Here is a 9,511-nt window from a genome sequence, read left to right on the forward strand (position 1 = left end):
TTATTTCACTGTCCTCACCTTAGCTTTTCTGGTATTCTTACTGCTCCTGTATGGGAAAAACAAGAAAACTTAAACTACCTAATAAATCTTCTTTATTCCTTTGTGGGCTTACTGATCCAGTGGCTTGTTCTGGTGATTCTGCAAAAATGGAAGATAATCTTTACTTAAGAATTACAATTTGTCTTCTGCTACTCCCTACCTAGTTCAAACAAAAGCTTTGTATCCCAATTCTGCAAACAAAAGAAAAAAACGAAAATCCTCTATCTACAGATAAATCTACTTCTTCAATAGAATCAATGGAGGTACTCTTGGAAGAATTTAGGGCTTTTTATCCACATGTGGAAGAAACCAATGAAAGACCCTAGGATTTTGATGAGAAATGGTTGTTCATGGATTGAAGGGTCTCCCAAGTATAACAAATAGTAAGTGGTATACAAGATGTGACTAATAAAATTAATTGTGTGCAGGAGGAAATAAGTTCTCTTGAAAGGCAAACAGAAGACTTAGAGAATAGAAATAAATGTGGCAACTTAAATATCTATGGCTTGCCAGAGGGGGTTAATGGACGTGATTTAATGTAATTGTTTATGTCTTTTCATCATCCCAAATTTTTAGACATTCCATAGTCTACTGTCTTGAATATTCAAACAGCTCAAAGACTAGGTCAAAGAAGTAGGTCAGCCTCTTCTTCCTCCAAACCTAGAGGCATAATTACCTTATTTCCTGAATGTACTGACCTAGTTAATATGATTTAGGCATCAAAAGCAAATAAGCAAGTCAATAGGTAACTGAGAGCAAACATGCATCTGCGACATATGTCAATATCTCCCTGTCTATTACACACACAGACTCACATAACACTGACAAACACAAATGGTCCTAAACACAAAAACACACAAGAATGTTGTAGCGGTGATAGTATTAGTAATACTGATGTTAGTTGTGATGATGGTCGAAGGGATAATGGCAGTATTGTTGGCAATATGGTGGTTCTGCTAGCAGTAGTGACAATAGTAGTACTCATGCTGGTGTGACAGTGCTACTAATAATAGTGATGATGCTGTCAATGGTGAAGGTGGTGGCAGTAGTGATGATGGTGAGACTGGTGGTAGTGTTGATGGTGGCGATAATTATTGTGATAGTTGTACTGATATGATGGTGATAGTGATAGAGTTGTCTTTATAGTGGTGATGGTGATAGTGATGGTGGTAGAGGTGATATTGTTGTGTATAATGGTAGTGATGATAGTGCTGGAGTTAATGATAATGGTGCTGATTGTGACAATGGTGTTAATGGCAGCTAGGCATTGGTATGAATGGTGGTAATGGTTTTGGTAGTGGTAAGGGTGGTGAGGTTGATGGTGATAATGTTGGTTGTAAAGTTGGGATGGTGGTGGTGATGGTAGTGTTAATTTTGTTTGGTGGTGGCAAACGTAATGATTGTGCTGGTGATAGTGGTTCTGGTAATGATGGTGGTAGTAATAGTTGTAATGGTGGGGGTAATGGTATTGGTGGTACTGCTAATGATCTATTTACCCAAATTCCTTCATATACTGCAAAACACCCTGTGTGTGTTCCCCAATGCCTTATTTCAGGTGGTGCAAACGGCCAAAAGGTCGTCTTCCAGACCCGTCTGAGGTGGTTAGAAACATGGGTTTTAAGTCTGACAGTGGACTTGCCATAGAAGCCCCATTCAACTCAGTAGTACCTTCCTTCTCATTTCAACTAAAAATACTCAGATAAAGTTTAGTGTCAGGAATCCCCAAGGTGCCTCCTGCGTTATCTGTCAGCATCCCCAGGGATTAGGGTTAAACTGTATCTCTGTTCTTGGTTAAACCTTCATGTTTCTAAGTAAACATAATGTGCTGTGTTACACAATTGGTTTTATCAATACTTGTTTTACCAATCCTTGTTTGCTAATGTGAGCAGGTGTAGACATGTGCTTCTAATTGGGTGTGGTTACTCATCCACATGTGGAAACTCAACTGCTTTCCTGATCGGCTATAAATAGCAGAATGAAGCATGCTTCCCTGCTCGGCTTTGTTTTGCTTCCTGATCTCAGCATCTGACTTGGCAGTCCAGCCCCTTCTGTCATCCTTGTATTCAGGACTTTTGATTCAATTATTTTCTTTGTTCCTGTACCAGCTGACACCAGGCATTCTTCCAGCACTCCGGAAAAGACTGCAGCTAAGTGACTAGTATTCTCAAGGGAGTTTGTTCTTTGAGCGCTGCACTTCCCTAGAACAGCTGGTGTATTTCAGACCCCGTATTTTGGCAGAGTGCTTATCTTGAAGAGACAAATGCATTTCTGAACATTCTACATTATTATTGTAGCTACTTGCCTAAATGTGCTTCAGGAAATCTGCTTGAGCTCAAGTACTGTAAAAAGTGACAGTGCAATTTTAAAAGAGCATTCACATGACTTTTCTTTCTCTAATAGCATAACTCTTGGATTTAAATTGTGTCATTCATGCCTGTGTTTCAGGTTTAAGGAATTTGCTTTTTGAAGGGTTGTTCACACACACAGTAAAAACCAAACCAAACTGTGCCACCCTAACTGTTTGAACCCAGAGCAGACATTTGTATTTCTTGGACTGTTTTTGTTCCTTTTAGTTTAACCCTATGCATGCAGGAAAGTTATATGTGATATAATGAATGCCCTAGTTTGTCTTTCTTGTGCATGATAAGTGCAACCACAGTTCTAATTGTAGTGTGCAACAGTGAATCTCTGTGAAGCCAGCCCTAGTGTCACAATACTTATTGTTATGGTACTCAGTTTGGGTTTTTGGTAATGCAGTGTTATTAATTGGGCCAACAGTTATTATTATCCAAGAAAAGTGCTGGAGCTTCCCGGTGTTCTTCTACTGCTGCCGTGCCCATATCAGAAAGAGAGATTCAGTTTCAAGGAAGTTGAGTGCACTAAATCTTTTTATTTCAAGTTCTTTTTGATGGTTACGCAGAAGATGTTCTGGAGGAGAATATTGGAAGATAACTTCCTTTTTTGAAGGAATAACCTGGAAAGAACTGGGCAGTGGTTACTTGACGAGTGTAAACTAAACATGTAGAACATAAGTTTGATATTTTAAGTGGCTGGTGAGTTTTCTATATATATTGATGTCTCTTTTCTATATGATAGAGTGTGGGTGGCTTGTTTTTTATTGGATGTTTTAATCTTAATCTAGGGATGATGGCCATTTACTGTCCTAAACAGGTGATGAGGAGCTTAGCCATGTGTATATTTTTGTCACTGCTACTTTCTCACTGAAACTAATATTACCTCATCTGTTGGTGCATAGCGCTTCATAATGTGGTCACTGAGTAACAAATTCCCCTTCATAAGTACAGAGAGCGAAGAGGCCAGTCCCTTCTTAAAATGAATGACCACCTACGGTGCTTTCTGTAATATGCATGGTCGAAACATGCTATCAAAATGCTTCCATACTAAGGGATCTCCCGTGATGTTGCTACTGGTGGGGGTTGTGCCCTATTCTGAAGTTGGCTATGGGTTTGTCTTTGTTTTCTGTTGGTTGGAAATGGTCCAGTTCCAACAAGCCTGGCGCTGTTCTGAACGAGTTACTGATGGATCGTGGATGAGGTGAGCTCTAAAAGCCTTGTTTCTCCGTAATTCTGTAATTCAGGTTGCAATTTCTGGAGCTGGTTTGGTAGCAGGAGTCAACTTCTCCTCCCTGGACACCTTCAATGGTGTTGTAGAAGAGAGTACATCTGTTGCATGTTGGTGTTTGTGATTCTCTGAGTCTTAAGGAGAAGTTCAAGCCAACACATGAATAGCACCTGCATTCAACCTTCTTTACTGGTGACGGGGGAGGTCTTCTTCACTAGTGTGGAGTAAAGCAACTGTCTTGAGTCTTGCTGCTCCCCACGGTGAAGCTTTTTGTGCTCCCACACGGTGGTTGGGGGTTGAAACAACTCTTTTGTGATTTATTTGCATCTGTGCTTTTCTGATAGGCAATGATATCCACGAATCAGAGTCTCTTGACCCTTTTTTAAGTGTGGCTAAAGGACTACTGCTGCCTTTGACAGTCTTGGCTGCTGCTGGCTTCCTTGTGTTGCCCCATGCTGGATCATTGTTGTCTCTCTGAAATGCAGGTATATCTGTAGTTTCAAGATGGCAGCATGCTAATTGTAGTCTCTGTCTCTTTAAAAGGCCTCTGATTCCAAGATGGATGCATATTAATTATACTATCTTTATAAAGACATGCCTACCTCTAGTTCTAAGATGGCAGCATCTGCCAATCCCTATGTAGCCACTGACTGAGGTTTAGAGAGATGTTGCCAGTAGATGGGGCTCAGTACATCAGGCGATTTCTCAAATACCATGCCAGACTATAAGAAAGTAGCTTTTCCCTGACTTTGAGGACATTTTTTCTCATTAGGTAAGTTGGTGCTGGGCAGATGTATCAGCCGCTCTCCGAGTTTGTCATTTGGAATCCTTAGCACTGCCCTTAAACCCTAGTTTCTGAGGTCATGAAGGCAACAGAGTGTATAATTTCACTTTTTCTCTGACCAGCATTTTGGTGAATCGATGTTCATGGATTTTCTTTGACTAACAGGCGAATACAATTAGAGAAAAAAGTAGACTTTGACCACTTCATATTGAAGTGGAAAGACAATAGCAGGGGATTTTTGTTCATTTTGGGTGTGCAGCCAACTGTGCATTTTATGGTGAGTTCTAGGTTGGTTTGGCGCTGAATGGCAGATAAATGTAAGGCCTTCACAGTGCCAGCATCTCCAAGAGAAATCAATGCAAGATAAGAAAAAAATATGGAACAATTAGTAAACAAGTCACTAATTTGGTGAGAAAAGTGACAAACTCAATCCTGTGATTTCTTGAGTGATGCTTTAGTTGCTGACTCAACTCATCCCTTGGAACTCTGTTTCTGAAATCACGAAGAAGCAGAAGGTTTTCTGCATTCATTCCAGGCACTATGAAGTCCTGCCCCTAGCTCGCAGACATTCACGCATTGAGTCATCAGTCGTTGATCCAATCTGGTTAATTCAACCCTCCCACGCCCTAGGAATTTTACACACTTTTGTTTTCTCTTTACAGTCGCTGGGCTTCCTGTTTGACTCACTTTTGTTCTCCAAACCTGTATTACCGAGCTCTGGAAATTCATACCAATTTTGAGCCCATGTGCTTCATAAAAAGTAGCCACTTCTCATCTGGAGGCAACAATGCAAACTTTGGTCATTTCATAGATCAACAGTCGACCTTTTTGCTGTGTTTTCCAACTACGGTGCCATCCATTCTGTTGCGAAGCTTAGTCAGGAGGCTACAAAGTCATCCCTCTCCTTTTATCAAATCGCTGGATTTCTATGGAATCAAGAATAATAATTTAAATAATTTGTATCCCTTTCTTCCAAGATGCTCAACATTGCCTCAAACACTCCATAGAGGAAGCCATGTGTGCCACCATGAACAGATTCCAGGTAATTGTGGACTCCGCACTCCCAAGAAAATGACAGCTCAGTAAGTAACCAGACATTCAATTTCCAGTTTTACCCAGATTTTAGAACTTCACTCTGAACTTTAAACATCTCTCTACGTCCGTCCTCACCTTGTGGTTAACCGTGAAGAAGCACCACTTCAAAACCCACACGACGCTGGACTACTGAGGTCTTTTTGTACCTGACTCATGATTTGACTATGGGCCTGATTTAGGGTTTGGGGGAGGGATTACTGCGTCATAACAGTGACGGATATCCCATCCACTGAAACATAAATCCCATTATATCCTATGGGGTTTACTTTTTTTTTGGCGGACAGGATATCCTTCGCCGTTGTGATGGATTAACCCCCTCCGTCAAACTCTAAATCAGGCCCATACTGTTGTAATAGTTTCTGCGATGCTAATTGTGACTGTGTTACCCTGGGGCCAATGTTCGTCGTTTAGAAAAAGCCAGCTGTAAACATAAGGCAAACACCACAGCAACATTGTTGATTGACAGCCGGATTGAATACGATTCTGTGTCCACACGAAGAGTTTTGCACAAAATATTGCCTTGGAGGACAACTGCACTTAGAACAGAGTCTTCAGAATGGAAGAAAGAGAGCCTGGTCTCTTCATACAATTTTGAGGAAAAAGTTGTACAAAACTTCATTTTCAAGTCATCTTTCAGTCAGTGCAGGAAGCACACATTTGAAATAGCTTGCAACCAAAATGCTCGAGGAAGGTGCACATGACCCCTTGAAGGTTGTTCAACCCCTCAAAAAAGGCTGATTTTGGCAAAGTGTTTACTCCTTATTGCACGCTGTTGCACCGTGTGATGCAGGACAATCCGTGGGCTGCTCCGATGAAGTGTCGTCCAGGAACTTCCCCGACAATCAGGACCTTCAAGGAGCACTTCATGCATTATCAGATTTTAACAACCCCAAGGACACAAAGGTGCATCGTGCTTTTCTAATCTCCTCTCCTTACACTGATGTTCACTCTTTCTGCTCAGTCTGCGCCATTTAATCGCCATCGAGAGCATTGTTAAGCGTAAAAAATCATCATAAAATATTTAAAGCCGGCAATTCACTGAGAGGAATTAAACTCGCCTTGCTTCATGTTCCATCGCTGGACCGCCGGTTTTACCTTTAGCAACAAAAAGCAGAGAAAGTGGGTTTCAGGAGTAGCCATGGCGTCCATGACGTCACCTGAACTTGTTGTTGACAGGGGTCCGGGAACAGTCCAGTGAGAAGCAGCGGTGGAGTGGTCGAGTTTGTCACATCACGCGTAACTGATGATGAACAATTTCAAAGTATCTACATCTACTTGTGAATTATTATAAAACACTAACAAATTGTAGGATATTGAAATTAGATATCCAACATGATTTATTTGTTCTTTCTGTCTGTCCTCTTTGTGAGTCCCTGCATAACTTGTCTTTTCTCCCTTTTATAAGTTGTGATTTGAGTGCATGATGTAACTAAACACCAAAGAAGGTATTACAGTGCTGCCTGGGACAGTAATCAGCCATAAAAGGAGAATCAGTAAATCTGCAGAGAGAATAAAACAATAGATACAAGTGAAATAAAAGGAAACAATGAACTGGCGCTGACTCCTTGACATTTGACATTTCTTGAGAAAATATTTGTTTTGTCTGAGAAAGAAACCAGGAAATTGGGGCTGTTGTCAAGGGAGGGAGCAAACATGGTAAGATTTCAGAGTGGTCGGGCGGGGTCCCCCCTCCTCTCGAACCGCAGTCTCTCAGGGGACCGCTCGATGTCGCTTCACTTCTGAGAGCGCAGCACCTGCTGTAAATACTGTACGGGGAATGACGTAAAACTTTACCTTTCTTTTTCCAAATGACGCCTCGCTTCAGGGCAGTTCTCTGAGACCCCTTTCCATGTTCCGCGCCCCGACACCAGCACAGCAGCTGAGCATTCACGAGCCAGCGCCTTAAATAGCTCCTCTGACGTCCAGTCAGCGCTGGCATTTATCCACTCTCTCCCTGCAAGCTTTCCGTAGGAGCACCGGCCACGTGCTGGCTACACAATCACAATAGTTAACTTAGTTTGTGTTTTTAGATTTTTTTTTGCCATTTCGTAGAGCGGTACGTACGGGCTAGGGGAAAATACGGTTTGATAATGCAGCCGCCGTGAGGACTTCCACGTCGCCATCGGTTGTACATTCACTAGAACTCTAAAATAGCAGTGGTATGTTTGATGGTTGTGTTGAAAATATTTGGTAAAGTGATGTTTCTGTTGTGATAGTGGAGAGACGTTCTCTGATGTGATGTTTGACGAAGCTCCATGATATGATGTTTCCTGATGTGACGTGTGGTGGTCTTTGATCATATCTGATGAGGTGATGTTTAGTGGTGTAATGTTGGGGATGTCATTTTGACAATATTATGTTGTTTCAATGGCCTGGTATGGTATGGTATGACAGGGTATAGGGTATGGTTCCCTATGGTGAGTTATGATATGTCGTGATATGGCTGCACCCGAACTCCCATACAGTCAGAAGTGAATGATCCATAAAGGTAATCAGTTTCAATATGGGTTCATCATAGGGCTCATCACCCGCCTCCTGACGAGACTACAGATAATGCAAGACTCATTCTCAACCTCCCCAGAGGGACCCATATCACACCCCATCTCAAGACGCTATTACTGCTCCCGATTCAGAAGAGATGCTAGTCCAAGATGCTGACCCACACCTAGAAAACCCTCCACTATGAGGGCCCAGCGTACATCAACAAATGCATAACTTTCCACTGACCGACCAGACACCTACAAGCTTCCATCCTCTCCCTCGCAGACACCCCCCGGTTCCGCCAAAAAAACAGCTGAGGACACTCCTTCTCTCACCTATTGGCCAAATCTTGGAATGGCCTGCCCCTGCACCTCAGGACTGCCCCTTTGCTCCAACAATTCAGGAAAGGACTCAAGTCCTGGCTTTTCGAATGACCAGATGACCACCAAGCAATTATTAACCACTCTAGCAGCTTGAGACTCTATTGGGTGATTTGTTGTGCTTTATAAATCTTTGATTGACTAATTGGTACTCTTGGCTCGCCTTTGGTAGGGCGGCTTCCTTAAGAAAGCAGTCTTTAAAGAGAAGGCAAGCAATGGTATGTTTCAGATTGCATTCTGCATTTTATGGGTTGATTTCAGCCAAGTGTGAAAGTTTTTAGCTCTTATGTGGAATTTATACCAGTCTGCTAGACTCATGGAAAGAGTAATGGTACACATAATATAAAGAGATGGCTTTTGGTTGGTCCCCTTCAACCATTGCCTCGTAGTGCCATTCAGAATATCGAGCAGACCACTGAGATGCATACACGTAGTGGGGCAATGGATCCGCCCCTTTCTACCAGTGCTCTGCTGACAGTGGCATTCACACAGTGGGTCAGCCCACAGAATGTCCTTTCAGTGATTGTAGTGTTTATCACTGTCCCTGGTAGGGTTTTACCTTTTTACATCCGATTGTGCATTGTAAAGGGATGAACCTGCAAAGAATATGTCTCTCTCGCTCTACCAATGAAAGCATCACCCCACCTCCTTCAACTTGCCGTGCCATGGGGACTTCTCAATCAAACAGTACATATGGAGCCCGGCTATTCACCCCCAAGGGTATCCAGGTGCTGCGATCAGTCAAAGAGCCAGGTCTTGTGAATTCCACGAGAGTGGGAGATGTTCGTAGGTGGAAGGGGTAGGTCATTCCAGGACTTGGTGGCAAGTTAGGAGAAGCAAAGAGCTCTAATGTAGCTTCAGCGAATGCGGGGAGTGTGTGCAAGGGTGGGGAAGCGCAGGTGTCTGGCAGGCTGCTGGAAGTTCAGGTGGTGGTTGATGAAGGCTGTACTCTGGTTGTGGAGGGCCTTGCAGTCGTGTGTCAGCATCTTGAACTGGCATCTCTTCTAGACGGGGAGTCAGTGTAGCTTCCTAAGGGAGGGATGATGTTGATCTGTTTGGGGAGGTTGAGGATGAGTCTGGCCTCTGCATTCTGTATAGTCTGGAGTCTTTTGAGTAGTTGGGTGGTGATTTCCGTGTACAGCGTGTTTCA

General features: G+C 42.7%; 1 protein-coding gene across 2 annotated transcripts in view; it reads right to left on the reverse strand.

Moving 5' to 3' along the window:
• LOC138249716 (GPI-linked NAD(P)(+)--arginine ADP-ribosyltransferase 1-like) overlaps nt 1-7,431 on the reverse strand; it is a 34,093-nt gene extending 26,662 nt beyond the window's left edge. Inside the window, exon 1 of one of the 2 annotated variants that reach the window (XM_069203735.1) lies at nt 7,295-7,431. The gene's annotated coding sequence lies outside the window, so the exon portion shown is untranslated. The remainder of the gene's footprint in view (nt 1-7,294) is intronic. The other variant, XM_069203736.1, reaches the window with a different exon arrangement.
• Between the last annotated feature and the right edge of the window lie 2,080 nt (nt 7,432-9,511).

Source organism: Pleurodeles waltl, chromosome 8 (genome assembly GCF_031143425.1).
Source record: "Pleurodeles waltl isolate 20211129_DDA chromosome 8, aPleWal1.hap1.20221129, whole genome shotgun sequence".
NCBI lineage: Eukaryota > Metazoa > Chordata > Amphibia > Caudata > Salamandridae > Pleurodeles > Pleurodeles waltl.